Below are 14446 nucleotides of genomic sequence, written 5' to 3' on the forward strand. Positions count from 1 at the left end.
GTTCTTATTAAAATCACTGTTTAGATTTCTTAAGAAATCAAATAGGTTTGCTCTCTCTTGATCACAACTTTCTAGCTGGAAAAGAGTTCTGATGTGTGATCCCACAGTCCTCCTTACACGTCTTCCCCACACCCCTCATCATCTCACACACACAGTTGGCAGGACTGCCTCCCTATCTGGCTCCCAGCCAAGGGGTAGCTGGTCTCCTCTTTACTCTTCCAGTCTTAACTCCCTCTCTGCTGCCTAGTGTGTTTTGACATGAAGGCAAAACTAGACTTTATACTTACTGATACAAGAATCAATAGATTATATGCATGCCGTATTTAAATTTTTACCTGAAGTCAAATATAAAACCTCCAGCATTCTACGGTTAATTCTACAGCAACTGGGTTAAAAGGAGTCCTAGCCCTGGGCCGGGTGGTTCAGTTGGTTGGAGCATTGTTCCATGCACCAAAAAGGTTGCCAGTTCCATCCCAGATTGGGGAGTCTGCAGGAAGCAACTGATTGATGTTTCTCTTTCACATTGATGTCTCTCTCTCTCTCTCTCTCTCTCTCAAATCAATAAAAATATCTTCAGGTGAGCATTAAAAAAAAAAGGTGTCCTAAATTTTCCATGTTTATCACATGTGCTCTATAACCCTTACAAGAGAATGTCTAGGCCTACATTCCAGATCTAGTTAATCAGTACATCAGAGGATAGAGCCCAGACATACGCAGTTTAACAAGTACCACAGGTGATTCTCATCACCACTAAATTTTGAGTACCACTGCTTTAATATAATCACCAATAGAAATTCAATAATTATGTTTATCTTCTAAATTGAAAAAAAAATTTTTTTCTTTATTTATATTAGAAACAGAGAAGGAGAGGGGGAGAGATAGAAACATTGATGAGAGAGAACATTAATTGGCTGCCTCCTGCATGCCCCCCACTGGGGACCAGGCCCACAACCTGGGGATGTGTACAAAGATGGTTACATGTAGGTGATCGTCACAGAGATAGGCTCTTATTCAGTGTGGAAGGCTGAGGGTGGGCTTCTTGAGAAGAAAAATAAAGTTATCCAACTGGGAACAAATGTAATGTATTGAGTATTTGATGGCACATTCATAGTGGACATCTGTTCCTGTGTTATATATCTTTTCATTGTTTTGCCCCAAGCTGAACCTTTTCCCTACCATTAGTCAGAAGACTTTCCTGTCTCTTCTGAACCTTTCTAACCCCGAGGCTCTGAAACACACAGGTTAGCCATATCTTATACATTCCTTTACTGTTACAGAATTACTCCAGTAAGTTGAGGTCAGAGGCCATGACTAGCACATCATTTGTACCCTCACAGTACCTAGAAGTGCTATGCCTGTGCTAGGTACTTACTAGTTAACGATATATCTAGGACATGAAGAAACATAGGACTGGGGTTTAAGACCTAACATTCTCTATCACTACTGAACACAGGATGAGTTGTATTACCGAAGGAAGAATTTATTATTTGTCATTACATGTAAAGAAAACTTTCTATAGCAATAAGACTGTTACTCAAAGAAACAAAAGGCTAAAGAATTTGGGTGTTTATACTTCTCTTGAATTGAGTCTTACTCAGAAACTTGGGAAAGACACCTAATTGAATACCTTGGCCTTAATTATGTCTAAGGTATTAAACAAAGAAACTTTATGGCAATACTCAATATAAACTAAAGTCATTATTGGCAGGACTCCAAGCTTTCTTCCAAGATCCTCCAGATAATTCAAGGTATAAGGTGAGAGGGCCAAAAATACATATTAATAAAGAAAATAAACATATTTACCAAGGCCTGGCCAGTGTAGCTCGGTGGCTGAGCGTCAATCCATGCACCAAGAGGTCACTGGTTCGATTCTCAGTCAGGGCACACGCCCAGATTGTGGGCCCGGTTCCCAATAGGGGGCATGCAGGAGGTGGCCAATTGATGTTCTCTATCATCAATGTTTCTATCTTTCTCTCTCTCCTTTCCCATCTCTCTAAAAAAATCAATAAAGAAAAAATAAATAATTAAAGTGTGTGAGACTCCATCTCTGTTAAATGTTAGAGCATGTTTGAAAAAAGCAAAAACGTATTTATCAAATAACTTCACTGTGCCAGGCACCATACTAGCTGTTATATACATATACATTTTCTTACTGAATCATCTCAACCGCACTAGGAAGTAGATTTAATTCTCATTCTATAGGTGAGAAAACAGAAAAGGAGGGTCATACAGCTATTCATGTGGAACTAGGATTTTCTGTTGTTGTTAATCCTCACCTAAGAATATTTTTCATTGATTTTTAGAGAGAGTGAAAGTGAGGGGGAAAAGGCAAGAGAGAGAGAGAGGGAGAAACATTGATGTGAGAGAGACACATCAGTTGGTTGCTTCCTGCAAGTGCCGGACTAGAGCAGGGTCTCGAACCTACAATTCAGGTATGTGCCCTTGACCAGGAATTGAACCCGAGACCCTTCGGTTCATGGTCCGACGCTCTAACTGCTAAGCCAAACCAGCCTGGCTCTGGAACCAGGATTTGAATTGGGGCCTGTCTAATTCTGGAGCCCATCCATGCTCTTTCTACCACACAACACAGTCCCTCTTAAGAAGGAACTTCATAAATATCAGAATGAGTGAAACATTCACTTCTTAGTTTAGGCCAATGACCTGGGTCTCCTTTAAAAGCAGAGAAAATTTTCATAAGACTTGAGTTTGTAGCTATGGATGAAATTAACTAGAGTGGAGTAGGGGCTAGTTAGAAAGCTAACTAGACAAGAAACAGTTTTAGTCCAGTGCTGATGCAGATTTTCTGCAGGTAGGTGCTCCTTGCCAAAGGTGGGGGTGGTCCGGAGACAGGTGATGCCACTGCTGGGACAGCTTTGGAGCCTTGTACATTTTTTAAGATAAAAATACCTTAAATATTTATTTCTTGGGGTTTCCCGTTACATTTTCATGTTTGATTTCTGTCAACCAGAGGAGACACCTTTTGTAGATACACACATTTGCAAGGTTTCAGAGGAAATGGTTATTTAATAGTTGAAAGCTCTAGCAGTAGAATAAATTACTTTGAACTACGATGTGGGGTATAGAGAGAAATAAAACAGTATAATCTAATCGAATAAAGAGGAGATTAGATGCAGGAAGATCAGTTAGGAATAATTCTTTGACTGTAAAATTGGCAGAATATGGGGGCTGATTAAATAGGGGAAAACCAAGGAAAGGATGTTGTTGAAGATGCTACTGAATTTCCAACTGTGTGACTGCAAAGTTGGTCCTGACAGTGTCTGTGAGAATAACTGTTGTGCCAGGCACCATTCTAGCTGCTACACGGAGAGATGTTACTTCATTGCACCTTTTTGACCACATTAGAACCTGGAAGAAAGGGTGTTGAGAGGACAGGACCATGTTGGTGGAGAAGAGACGTTCAGTTTTATAGAAGTTGATATTCAGGAGCTGGTAGAGCAATCATGTGGAGATATTTAGCACATAGTTGGACATGAGGTCTACCAGAATTTCAATTTGCCCATAAAGTGTTAGGATGGTCAATCCTACCAAGGGTCTGAGGAGAAGACTTTAACTGAAGCTCTGTATCTTAATCACCATTCCTTTTTGAAACTTTTTAATAAATGGTATCAAACTGCGCTCTAAGAAGATTCCCCTCTTTTCCAGCCATAGAAATTTGATGAAAGACTTGAAGGCAGTACTCCTGTTTCAAAATATGTTTATGTTAATAAGAAAAAATTACTTATTTTTTGTAGGGGGGAAACTTTATTTTTCTGACATATAATAAGATATAGTATGAGGCTACAATACATAAGATATTATGTGTTAGAACATTTGAAGAAAGAGAAGTTCATTTCTTCTGTAAGCTGGCAAGTTTTCTAATAAGATACTGAACTGAATGCTAACTTGACTTTTTAGGTTAATTTTCAATTTGATACAGGTATGTTTCAGAAGTTTTCTGCAGCTATAAGACATATAGCAATTAAGTTAATAAGCAGAAGAAATGTTCCTTCTATTAACTGGTTTATTAGATGTATTCGTTTACCAGAGCTGCCATTACAAAACACCACAAACTAGGTGGATTAAAAAACAGACATTTATTTTCTCATGGTTCTGCAGAAAACCTGGAAGACCCAGATCACCGGGCTGGCCGAGCTGGTTCCCTCTGAGGACCGCGGGGGCGGAGTCTGTCTGAGGCCTCCCTCCTTGGCTTGCGATGGCTGCCCTCCTGCTGCCTCCTCGGTGGTGGGCCCTCTGTGCAGACACGCACCCCTGGTGTGCCCTCATTTATTCTTTTCATAAGGACACCAGTCAGGTCGGACTGGGACTTACTCTAATAACCTCTTCTTCACTTAACTGCCTCTTTAAAGGCCCTATTGGCAAATACAGTTACATTCTTAGAAACTAGGGGTTAGAATTTCAATGTAAGATTTTGGTGGAACACAATTTAGCCCATAACATCATATGAACTGAACTTGGAATGGTACAAACAGAAAGCAACTTAATTCCTTTTATCACCACTTTAAAAAGTCTTGTTTTATCTAGGTATTATTCCCCTCCCCCACCCACCCTCCCACCCCGCTTGGGGCCTGACGTGGACTCAGAACCTGCAGTGAGCAAAGGGGCACTGAGGGGGCATGGAGGCCTCGTCACTCTTCTGACTTACTCTTAAGTCCTCAATCCCCATCTCACTACGATATGGTCTGTGACCTTGCTACCTCGGGGTGGTTGGCAGATCAGCAGCATCGGCGCCATTAGTTGATTAGAAATGCAGAACGTCAGGGCCCTGCCTCTGCATTTTTCAACCTGAATCTGATGAATCTGCATTTTAACAAGATCCCCAGATGACTCTTGCTCTGTGCGGGAAACCAGGACTTTTAGGACCAGACAGGAACTCTGCATCTTCCAGACATGTGTGCAGGGTTGTGAGAATGGAAGAGGGGTAGGGGACAGGAGATGTATTGCTGCAGTGTTAATCTAACTTGGAAAACCACTGTGTAGGGCACATTCCCAGTTGTTTGTGAGACATTTGACTTATTCCTGCATGAACAATGTACTCTCTGACTTCTTACTATTGCCCCTTAGCCCCTGCTTCAACACTATATCCTATACATACTTTTTGTTTTGGGACCTTGACTTAGACCTGGTTCCCTATCATAGTGTCCACAGGCAAACCTGTGACATCACTGTGCTCACCTGTGGAAGTGTGGGCCACTTCTGCAACAAACCTCTCTCCTTGCTTTGCCTTCAAAGTCAGGTCCAGGCAAGCCTCTTGCTTTAAACTTTTCTAGTTGAGAGTCTCTGTACCCTACCCACTTTAGTGGACACAGCCAGGCTCTCTCTTCTTCTCACCTGGCTAGATGCATTGTGTGCTTGTAAATATTCTCCCAAATTCAACAGTGAGATGGGTAGAGAAAAGCTTTCTGCTCTGATCACTCTCTCTGGATTGAGTTTCTGGATCACCTTTTTGGGTAACCCCTGATCAAATTAATGGATAATGTGAGCTCTTAACACTGTTCATTGATCTGCAGCATCAGATGAAAATCAGAGGCAACAGGAACAAGTCTAGTTATAGTACTATACACATCAGTAATTTCCCTATTGAGACAACTGAAGCACTGTTAGATTCAGGCTATATCTATAAACAGAACTAAATGACTTAATTTATGGACTTATTTTCTCAAGGTAGTTCTTCAGTCAATATGGTTGGACCAATTTGGTGTGTAGAATTGCCCTCAAAGACTTTTATCATTCTTTCAGGGTGGTTCCTACAGACAAGCAAAAGGATAGACAGAGCAAATGAGAGTTATCTTGTAGGCTGGAGATGTCAGAGGAAAGGATTTCCAAGAGGTAGATTTAAAGTCTCTTCAGCCTTCTTTCCCAGAAAGCCCAGATCAAGGCGCTTCACTTAGCATTCATCTATCTCTGGTCTTTTGTGTTCCTGGTCCTCATACAATGACCTAGTTCTAATCTACTGCATTCCTAATTTGGGCATGATCACCAGACTCCAAGAGCCTGTGTTTCTGTGCTATTTCCGCTTCATTCTTGATTTATTTATTTTTCACTCCACAATAAACCATAACTTTATTAATGAAAGAAATAGTACACATTTCAAACAAAGCTGCAGTTAATCTTCTGAAACACCAAAAAAAGGAGAGAAAAAGTCGTCATTTTTAGATGGTTACATTTACAATGTCATTGTTGTGCCTCAGGGCTCAGACACCTTGCTTTCCATACATTTGCTTGTGACATGACCAATTCTATTGTCCTTAACTTCCATACCTGTTTCATCAACCTCTTTCTCTTCACTCTCTGTACAGTTGGAGTCTGTGTGTTTTCTTGAATGTTTGCAACAGCTTCACCTTGAACTCTGAATTTCTCAGCAGCTGCCAGCTGTATTTGCCAAAATACACCCGACATCTTGGCTTCCCCCAAAACTATGCAGGTTCCTGAAGCTGGGATCTTGTAGACATCTGGCTTTGTGACAATAAAGAGGATCTTCTTGGATTTCTGGACAGTGACCCTAGTAACCCATGAAACCTGTCCAAAGACCCAGTCAGGACCTAGCTTACTGTGCCTTCCTCACACTCTGGCTCTCTCTGTTGTACTGACCGGTTCTTCATCGATCTTGGCGGCTGCCACCAGCCGGGCTTGTTGTGTGGTTGCCTGTGTGGAATCCTGTTCCTCGAGCTCTGCTGCTGACTCATCACTGTCAGAGTCTGTTCCAGGCCCTGTCTCAGCCTGGGGCTGTGGCAACTTCTGCTCTGTAGCAGGGACAGTTTCTGTGGTTTCACCAGGCTCTTTGTGTGGGGAACACAGGACCGAGATGATGGCAGAGAGAGACGGTGAGAGCACGATCCATGCCTGTTGCAGAAAGAAGCCTGGCAGCTTTACTCTTGATTTCAATGATCATATTTCTAACACCGAATTTACAATCTGGGCTGGATTTCTTCTTCCTTGCTTGAGTTGTGGTGTCCGTGGCCTTGAATTTGCTTCACTGTGATACATCCCATTGTGACTCTGAAGGAAGGACCCTGCTACTGCTTCCCCTGCCCTATGACTAATAAAGATTTCAAAAGTTGATATATCTCTCACTACAAAGTCTTTTCTTTGATTTCATTTTTACTGTTATTGAAGTCACTTTTAAAACACAGGAGAAATATGGTTTTGCCTTCAAAGCTCTTACAACTTCTTAAAAATGGTGGCAGAGTTAAATCCTGACAGATACTGAGAAATGTGTTCCTTTTCTAGGTAATTACACTGTGTGGGCTGCTCATAAACGGGGTCATTAATGCAACTCACACGATGTAAAGCCACGTGTGGCAACTTGAGGGAGATCAGAGATTCATATTCTGGAATAACTGAAAAAAGGGTAAGTTTGTTTTTTGGGGTTTTTTTGTACGTTCCCCGAGCAGGAACCGAACCCGGGACTTTTGGTCCACAGGCCGATGCTCCAACTGCTGAGCCAAACCAGCCAGGGCAGGATAAGTTCTTTTTGTCCAGAGTCTGGCACTTCATCAATAGACAGGAGAGAGGATCAACTTTGCTTGGCCATGATAGGTCACTGTGGACCAGCAGGTAGGAGAAGGAAGCTGAGGTGGAACAGGTGGAAATAGAAGCGGGCCTTCAAGGGAGAGCCAGAGTCTGCTGCACAAAGCACAAAAAGCAGGAGATATGCAGGCGTAATTTAGCAGGTACTGGTTTTCAACCTGGTTTAAAAAGAGCCCATTCATTTTCTGAGCAAAGCCTTTAGTTCTTGTTGATAAGGAAAAGATAACCTGTTGTCAAAAGTTCCAATTATTTAAGCTGTGGGACCCAAAGGAGAATGTATGGACTGTTTCCCATAATACAGTTTTAATCAAACAGTGTGAAATGTGAAGGATAATACAGTAATTTTTGCTCTAAAGTTAAATTTATTCATTTTAAAGAACTGCTTTTTATTTATCTTTTTTTTTTTAAATTTTTTTTCCTTCATTGATTTTAGAGAGGAAGGGAGAGGGAGAGAGAAATAGAAACATCAATGAGAGAGAACATCAATTGACCACCTCCTGCATGCCCCCCACTGGGGATGTGGCCCACAACCTAGGCATGTGTCCTGACCAGGAATCGAACTGGCAATCTCTTGGTGAATGGGTCGATGCCCAACCACTGAGCCACACTGGCCAGGCAAGAACTGCCTTTTAAATGGTGATGGACAGAGACTTGGCTTGGGATGGTGAACACACAATACAGTGTACAGATGATGTGTTGTAGAATTGTGCTCCTGAAACCTGTATAATTTTAACCAGTGTAACCCCAATAAATTCAATAAAAAGGAAAAAATAAGAACTGTTTTTTTTTATTCAGAGATTAGTTTTTTCTTTTTGTTTTAATATGTCCTTTTTAAAAATAAAACAACAGTGTCAGTGGATGGGAGTTACTTGATTTTATATCTCTGCTTAGTAAATTAAAGATTAACAACCTTATCCTGTTCCCCAAAATGTTTTTGAAAATATTTCTAATTCACAGAATCCAAACATTTTCAAAGTTCTGACTTAAGCCACTCACTATGCAGTGGTATACCAGTTGACAAAGAAACAGATAGCCTAATTAGGAAGGGAGCACATTCTTTGGATAGTGGCAAGCAGATGGTGGAGCAAAAGGGCAACAAAGTCCAGACCCAGTTCTCCAAGTCAGCAGCAGGCACTGAGCCCATTGGAGATGTCACCTATGGATCTCCTATCAATGCTACTTTTGGGTACCATTTGAAACTGTTGCTATTGCTTTGTTAGTATTAACAGTATATCAGGAAGATGAAAATCAAGGATTTCGTGAGAAGTATCGATAAAGCACACAAGATAATTCCATAGTTACAGATAGGATGAATATTCAATATTATCTTAAGTGTGTGAACACTTAAACATTCTAGTTTATTATCACTGGCAGGTTGGTGTCACAAAGAAAGAGAACTGTCTGGCCAGGCTAAACTAAAATCAATTGCCTTAGGGAAGTGCTCTTACTTGGAGTTGATTGTTTCCTTCTCTGAGTTGTCATCATATCCATATCAAGAATGCTGTTGGGTAGGTCTCTGTGTTAGGAAGGATTCTCAGGCCACCTATGAGCTCAAAGAAAAAGAATGTTATGAATGCTCATTGATATCTATGTGCCAAGGGCTCCGGAGGGAAGACAGTGGGACATATGTGCGGTGGGTGCGTATTTGCCATTTCGGGCCAATACCTTCATTTGATACTCAGCATAAACTACTTCAGATGTAGCTATCAATTTATACAGGAAATTCTCCTTTTTCACCATGGTGCTTCCTATGAGCTGAATGTAAAAGTGGGTTTCCATAAAATGGATTCTGTGTTTCCAGATGAGTAACACTTTGATTGTGAGAGGCATTTCCACCCAAAGACTCAACATCAAATATACCAGAAATGGCAAACAAAGAATGTCTCACAAAAGAAAAACGGCCTTGAAACAACAGAACTATATTTTTCCCTGGAACTTCGAGATGAAAAACACCATCCGTGACCTTGCTATCTGACTGTGGTTGGCAGATCAGCGGCATCGGCACCATTAGGTTATTAGAAATGCAGCAGGTCAGGGCCCTGCCTCTGCATTTCTCAACCTGCATCTGCAGGATCTGCATTTGAACAAGATTCCCAGGTGATTCTTGCTCTGTCCAGGAAATCAAACCTGGAGGACTAGCACAGAGAACAAAGTCTATTTTAACCATGAGATGGGGGCATTCATAGCACAAGGCTAGGAGAGAAGCCCAGTGCAGGGGGACACAGGACCAGGCCAAGTCATCTGGAGGGTTGAAAGGAATAGCTGCATCACAGGAAATGCTTCCAGACTGGGCCTGGAAAGTCACTGCAAACTCACAGGGCTTCTTCCTAGGAGATATGATGTGGCTCCTAAAATCCCAAGCCTGTCTTGGCCGGAGTTGGCCCTCAGAGCTTAATCAGTGGGGAGAAGGGCTCTGCAGTGTAACAGACTAAAGGGGAGAGCAGTAGTCATGCCTCCTCCATCCCACTTCCCTCAGGATGCTCATCAAAATTATCTGGGGAGCCTTAGAAACCTTCCAGTGCCTGGGTACCACCTCAGAGATTCTGATTTAATTGCTCTGAGATTTGTCCCAAGCCTCACTATTTAAAAAAAATTCCCTAGTTATGTGCAAGCAGTAATGTTTTATTTCTTTAAAGACCTTTAAAATAAAGAACTGTAGAGAAAAAAATAAGTATTTACATCCATAAAGAAGTAGCTATACTACAGAATAAATATCTACTGTATAAATTAATATGAAAACTATTGTAAACATTTAAGTTGAAATGTCTTTTTATTGTGTTGGAACCTAGAAGGATGATGGGGGGCATGAATATGATCTCTGTGTGTGTGTGTGTGTGTGTGTGTGTGTGTGTGTGTGTATTTTTTAACTACCAATAAAGTATTGTGTTTTTATTTTATTTAATTTTTGTCACAAGCAGATACTCAGACGTATCAATTAGGATTAAGAACTGGGAGATGGATCTGCTCAGTGACCTTCCGCTAGCCCTTAACTCTTCTTGAAACCGATGAACGATGAGATGAACGTGTGGGTGAAGGTGAAGAATGGGTGTTAATTAGACTGCCTTAAAGTGGAGCAGCTCCATAAAAGACTAATCTTGGAAATAAAGAGAGTCTTTTTATTACCTTAACACCTAGTTTGCAAATTCTTGTGAAGATAAGGAACAAGAAGCTAACTCTCATTGAATGCTTATTCTATGCTAAGCTAGGTTTTCTCATTTCGACAACTACTTTGTAAATTAGATTTTTTTTTTTTTTTTTTTTAGCATAAAGCAGGCTCAGAGAGACTGACTAACTTGGATATAGACAGTAAATGGAAGATCAGGATTTGAACTCAGGTATGTCTCTCTCCAGGGTCTAGGCTTTCTGTATGGCATACATGCTATGTTCCCCAGAGGGCAGAAGGGCCTGTTAGATCATGTTTCTTTATATCCATGAAGATACTTTCTATACATGATAGATGACTGACAGTTATTTCTTTTTCTTTTTTTATTTTAAATCTTTATTGTTGAATGTAAAATGTATTACAGATGTTCCACATTTTTCCCCCATTATCCCCTCCTGCCTTTTCCCACACTATTGTCTGTGTCCATTGGTTATGCATATAAGTTCTTTGGTTTATTTCTTCCCACCCCCCCCCCCCCAACCCCTTTCCCTTTGAGGTTTGTCAGTCTAGCAATGAATTTGTACTTCTTAATCTCTTCACCTTTTTCACCCATTCCCCCAACCCCCCTCCCAACTGGCAACCAACAAAATGTTCTCTGTATCTTTGAGAATGTTTCTGTTCTGCCTGTTCATTTTGTTTGTAGATTCCACTGTCGATAGATATGTATTCATTGCCATTTTGTTTGTTCATATATTTTATCTTTTTCTTCAAAAACACCCTTCATCATTTCATATAATAACAGTTTGGTGGTGATGAACTCCTTTAACTTTTTCTTGTCTGGGAAAGTCTTTATATCTCCATCGATTCTAAATGACAGCTTTGCAGGATAGAGTAATCTTGGTTGTAGGTTCTTGCTTTTCATCACTCTGAATATTTCTTGCCACTCCCTTCTGGCCTGCAAAGTTTCTTTTGAGAAATCAACTGACAGCCTTATGGGAACTCCCTTGTAGGTAACTAGCTGCCTTTTTCTTGCTGCTTTTAAGATTCTCTCTTTGTCTTGAACCTTTTGCATTTTGATGATGATGTGTCTTGGTGTGGGCCTCTTGGGGTTCATCTTGTTTGGGACTCTCTGTGCTTCCTGGACTTGTATGTCTGTTTCCTTCACCAAGTTAGGAAAGTTTTCTGCCATTATTGTTTCAAACAGGTTTTCGATTTCTCATTCTCGCTCTTTTCCTTCTGGCACCCCCAAGATGCAAATGTTGGCACGCTTGAAGTTGTCCCAGAGGCTCCTTACACTATCTTCATTTTTTTTGGATTCTTTTTTCTTTTTGCTGTTCTGATTGGGCATTTTTTTGCTTCCTTATATTCCAAATCAATGGTTTGCTCCTTGGATTTATGTACTCTATTATTGAATCTGTGTAAATTATTCTTTATTTCAGTTAATGCCTCCTTCAATTCTAACTGTGCATCCATGATTTCTGACTGGTCCTTTTTTATGCTCTTGAGGCCCTCAATAAGTTCACTGAGGTTCTCACTAAGTTCATTGAGCATCCTTATAAGCAGTATTTTGAACTCAGCATCTGTTAGGTTGCTTATTTCCATTTTGCTTAGTTCTTTTCTTGGGGTTTTGTTCTGTTCTTTCATTTGGGACCTGTTTCTTTGTCTTCTCATTTTGGTTGCCTCCCTGTGTTTGTTTCAGTGTATTACTTAACGAGAGGTATGGGGCTCGCTGAGACCAGATGCTGCTCATTTGAAAGAATTTAGGAAAAACCTGAAGCAGGATCCAAGACAGGCCAATCCTATGGTTAAGCAAGTGGCAACAGCTTGGGTGGGCCTGAAAGTTGGGTGGGGCAGGGAGGGGCCTCAGGGTGTCACCAGGGCGGGGCTACCAGTGTGAGCCAGGTTGCTGGAGTCCCAGGTATGATGACTGTCTGTCGCCCCAGGGAAGGGCTCACCAAAGGAACAAAGGCCTCTGACAGCACGTTTGTCCCCTAGAAAACCCCCTCTCCAGCCCTCGCTCCAGTGCCAAACAGCTCAGTTCTTCCCTGTATGTCTCTGGCACCCCTTGAGCTGCCTCACCTCCAAGCTTAGAGGGAGAGAGTCCGATAAGTCCGTGCGCGGGCCCTTTAAGGAGCTGCCGGGGGCTCCAGCCGCTTCGGCCTCCCTGATCCTCAGTTCCCGCTGTTTTTTCCAGCCAGAAGTTATGGGGATTTCTCTTCCTGGCATTGGAACCCTGAGCAGGGCACCTGGTGTGGGACAGGGACCCCTCAGTCCTCAGAAAGGACCTTGCCAGCCGAGGTATCCTCCTGATTTTTATCCGCCACACTTGGGTGTGGGACCAGCCTGCCGCCACCGCCCCTCCTACCAGTCTGGATGTGGCTGCTTCTTTAATTCCGTAGTTGTAGGACTGCCACTCAGCTTGTTTTCAGGCGGTTTTGAATGATGGTTGTTCTGTAGTTTAGTTGTAACTTTGATGGGGTTGTGGGAGGACACGATACCGCGTTTACCTACGCCGCCATCTTGACCGGAAGTCCTGACAGTTATTTCTTTAAGAATCGACAACTGCATTGCATGTGAAACATGTTTGGTAGATGTGTACAGCTCTATTTTACATTGTGTGAGTGGGCTCTGATCTGGCTCCCCTCACTTTTATTTTATTTATTTTTAATTTTAATTATTTTTATTAATTTATTTTTGTTACAGATGTTTCTCCTTTTTTCCCCATTGACAACCTCCTCCCAATCTCCCCCCACCCCTGTCCCGTCCCCAGCTTTGTTGTCCATGTCCATTGGTTATGCATACATGCATATAAGTCCTGTAGTTTATCTCTTCCCTCCACCAGCACCTCTTCTTCTGAGGTTTGTCAGTCTGTACCCTACTTCTATGTTTCTGGGTCTATTTTGTTCATCAGTTTGTTTTGTTCATTATATTCCACAAATAAGTGAGATCATGTGATATTTATCTTTCTCTGATAGGCTTGTTTCACCTAAGATAATACTCTCCAGGTCCCTCCATGTCGTCTCAAAGGGTAAGAGATCTCTATTTCTTTTTTTTTTTTTTTTATCCTCATCCGAGGATATTTTTCCATTTTTTGTACAGATAGAGTGGGAGGGAGAGAGAGGAAGGAGAGAGAGAAGGAAACATCGACATGAAGGGACACATCGAGTGGCTGCCACCCACACGACCAACCAGGGCCAGGGACAAACTGCAACCGAAGTACGTGCCCTTAGCAGGAACCGAACCCGGGTCTCTCCGGACCGCAGGCCGACACTCTAACCGCTGAGCCAAACTGGCCAGGGCAAGAGATCTCTATTTCTTACAGCTGCATAGTATTCTATTGTGTATATGTACCACAGCTTTTTTATCCACTCATCTATTGGTGGACACTTGAGCTGTTTCCAGATCTTAGATACTGTGAACAGTGCTGCTATGAACATAGGGATACATATATTCTTTTTGATTTGTGTTTCAGGCTTCTTAGGGTATATTCTTAGAAGTTGGCTCCCCTCACTTTTTGTCATTTCCCTTTATTCGCTTTTTGGTGAATCTTTGACTGTTCCCATCCTATGACATGCTCCTTCTCTCCCTAAGGAGCAAAAGAGCCAAATGTCAGCTTAACTCCCAGATTCTCTATAAATTCTGTAGCTACTGATTTTGAACTGGCAATCTTCACATTTAGGTGGAGGATCAGATTGGCCCAAGCCTGGAGATACCCAAGAGAACTCAATGAGCTGCATGGTGTTTGAGCCTTGCTTTGCGTTAAAGCCAGGTAGAACTGGGAAAGACTTGGAGCCT

At 41.8% G+C, this 14446-nt stretch overlaps 1 pseudogene; it reads right to left on the bottom strand.

The window, feature by feature from the left end:
* Window positions 1-6170: 6170 nt before the first annotated feature.
* On the bottom strand, window positions 6171-9288 carry LOC118624983 (annotated as a pseudogene).
* Window positions 9289-14446: the final 5158 nt, after the last annotated feature.

Source organism: Molossus molossus, unplaced genomic scaffold (genome assembly GCF_014108415.1).
Source record: "Molossus molossus isolate mMolMol1 unplaced genomic scaffold, mMolMol1.p scaffold_m16_p_11, whole genome shotgun sequence".
Lineage (NCBI taxonomy): Eukaryota > Metazoa > Chordata > Mammalia > Chiroptera > Molossidae > Molossus > Molossus molossus.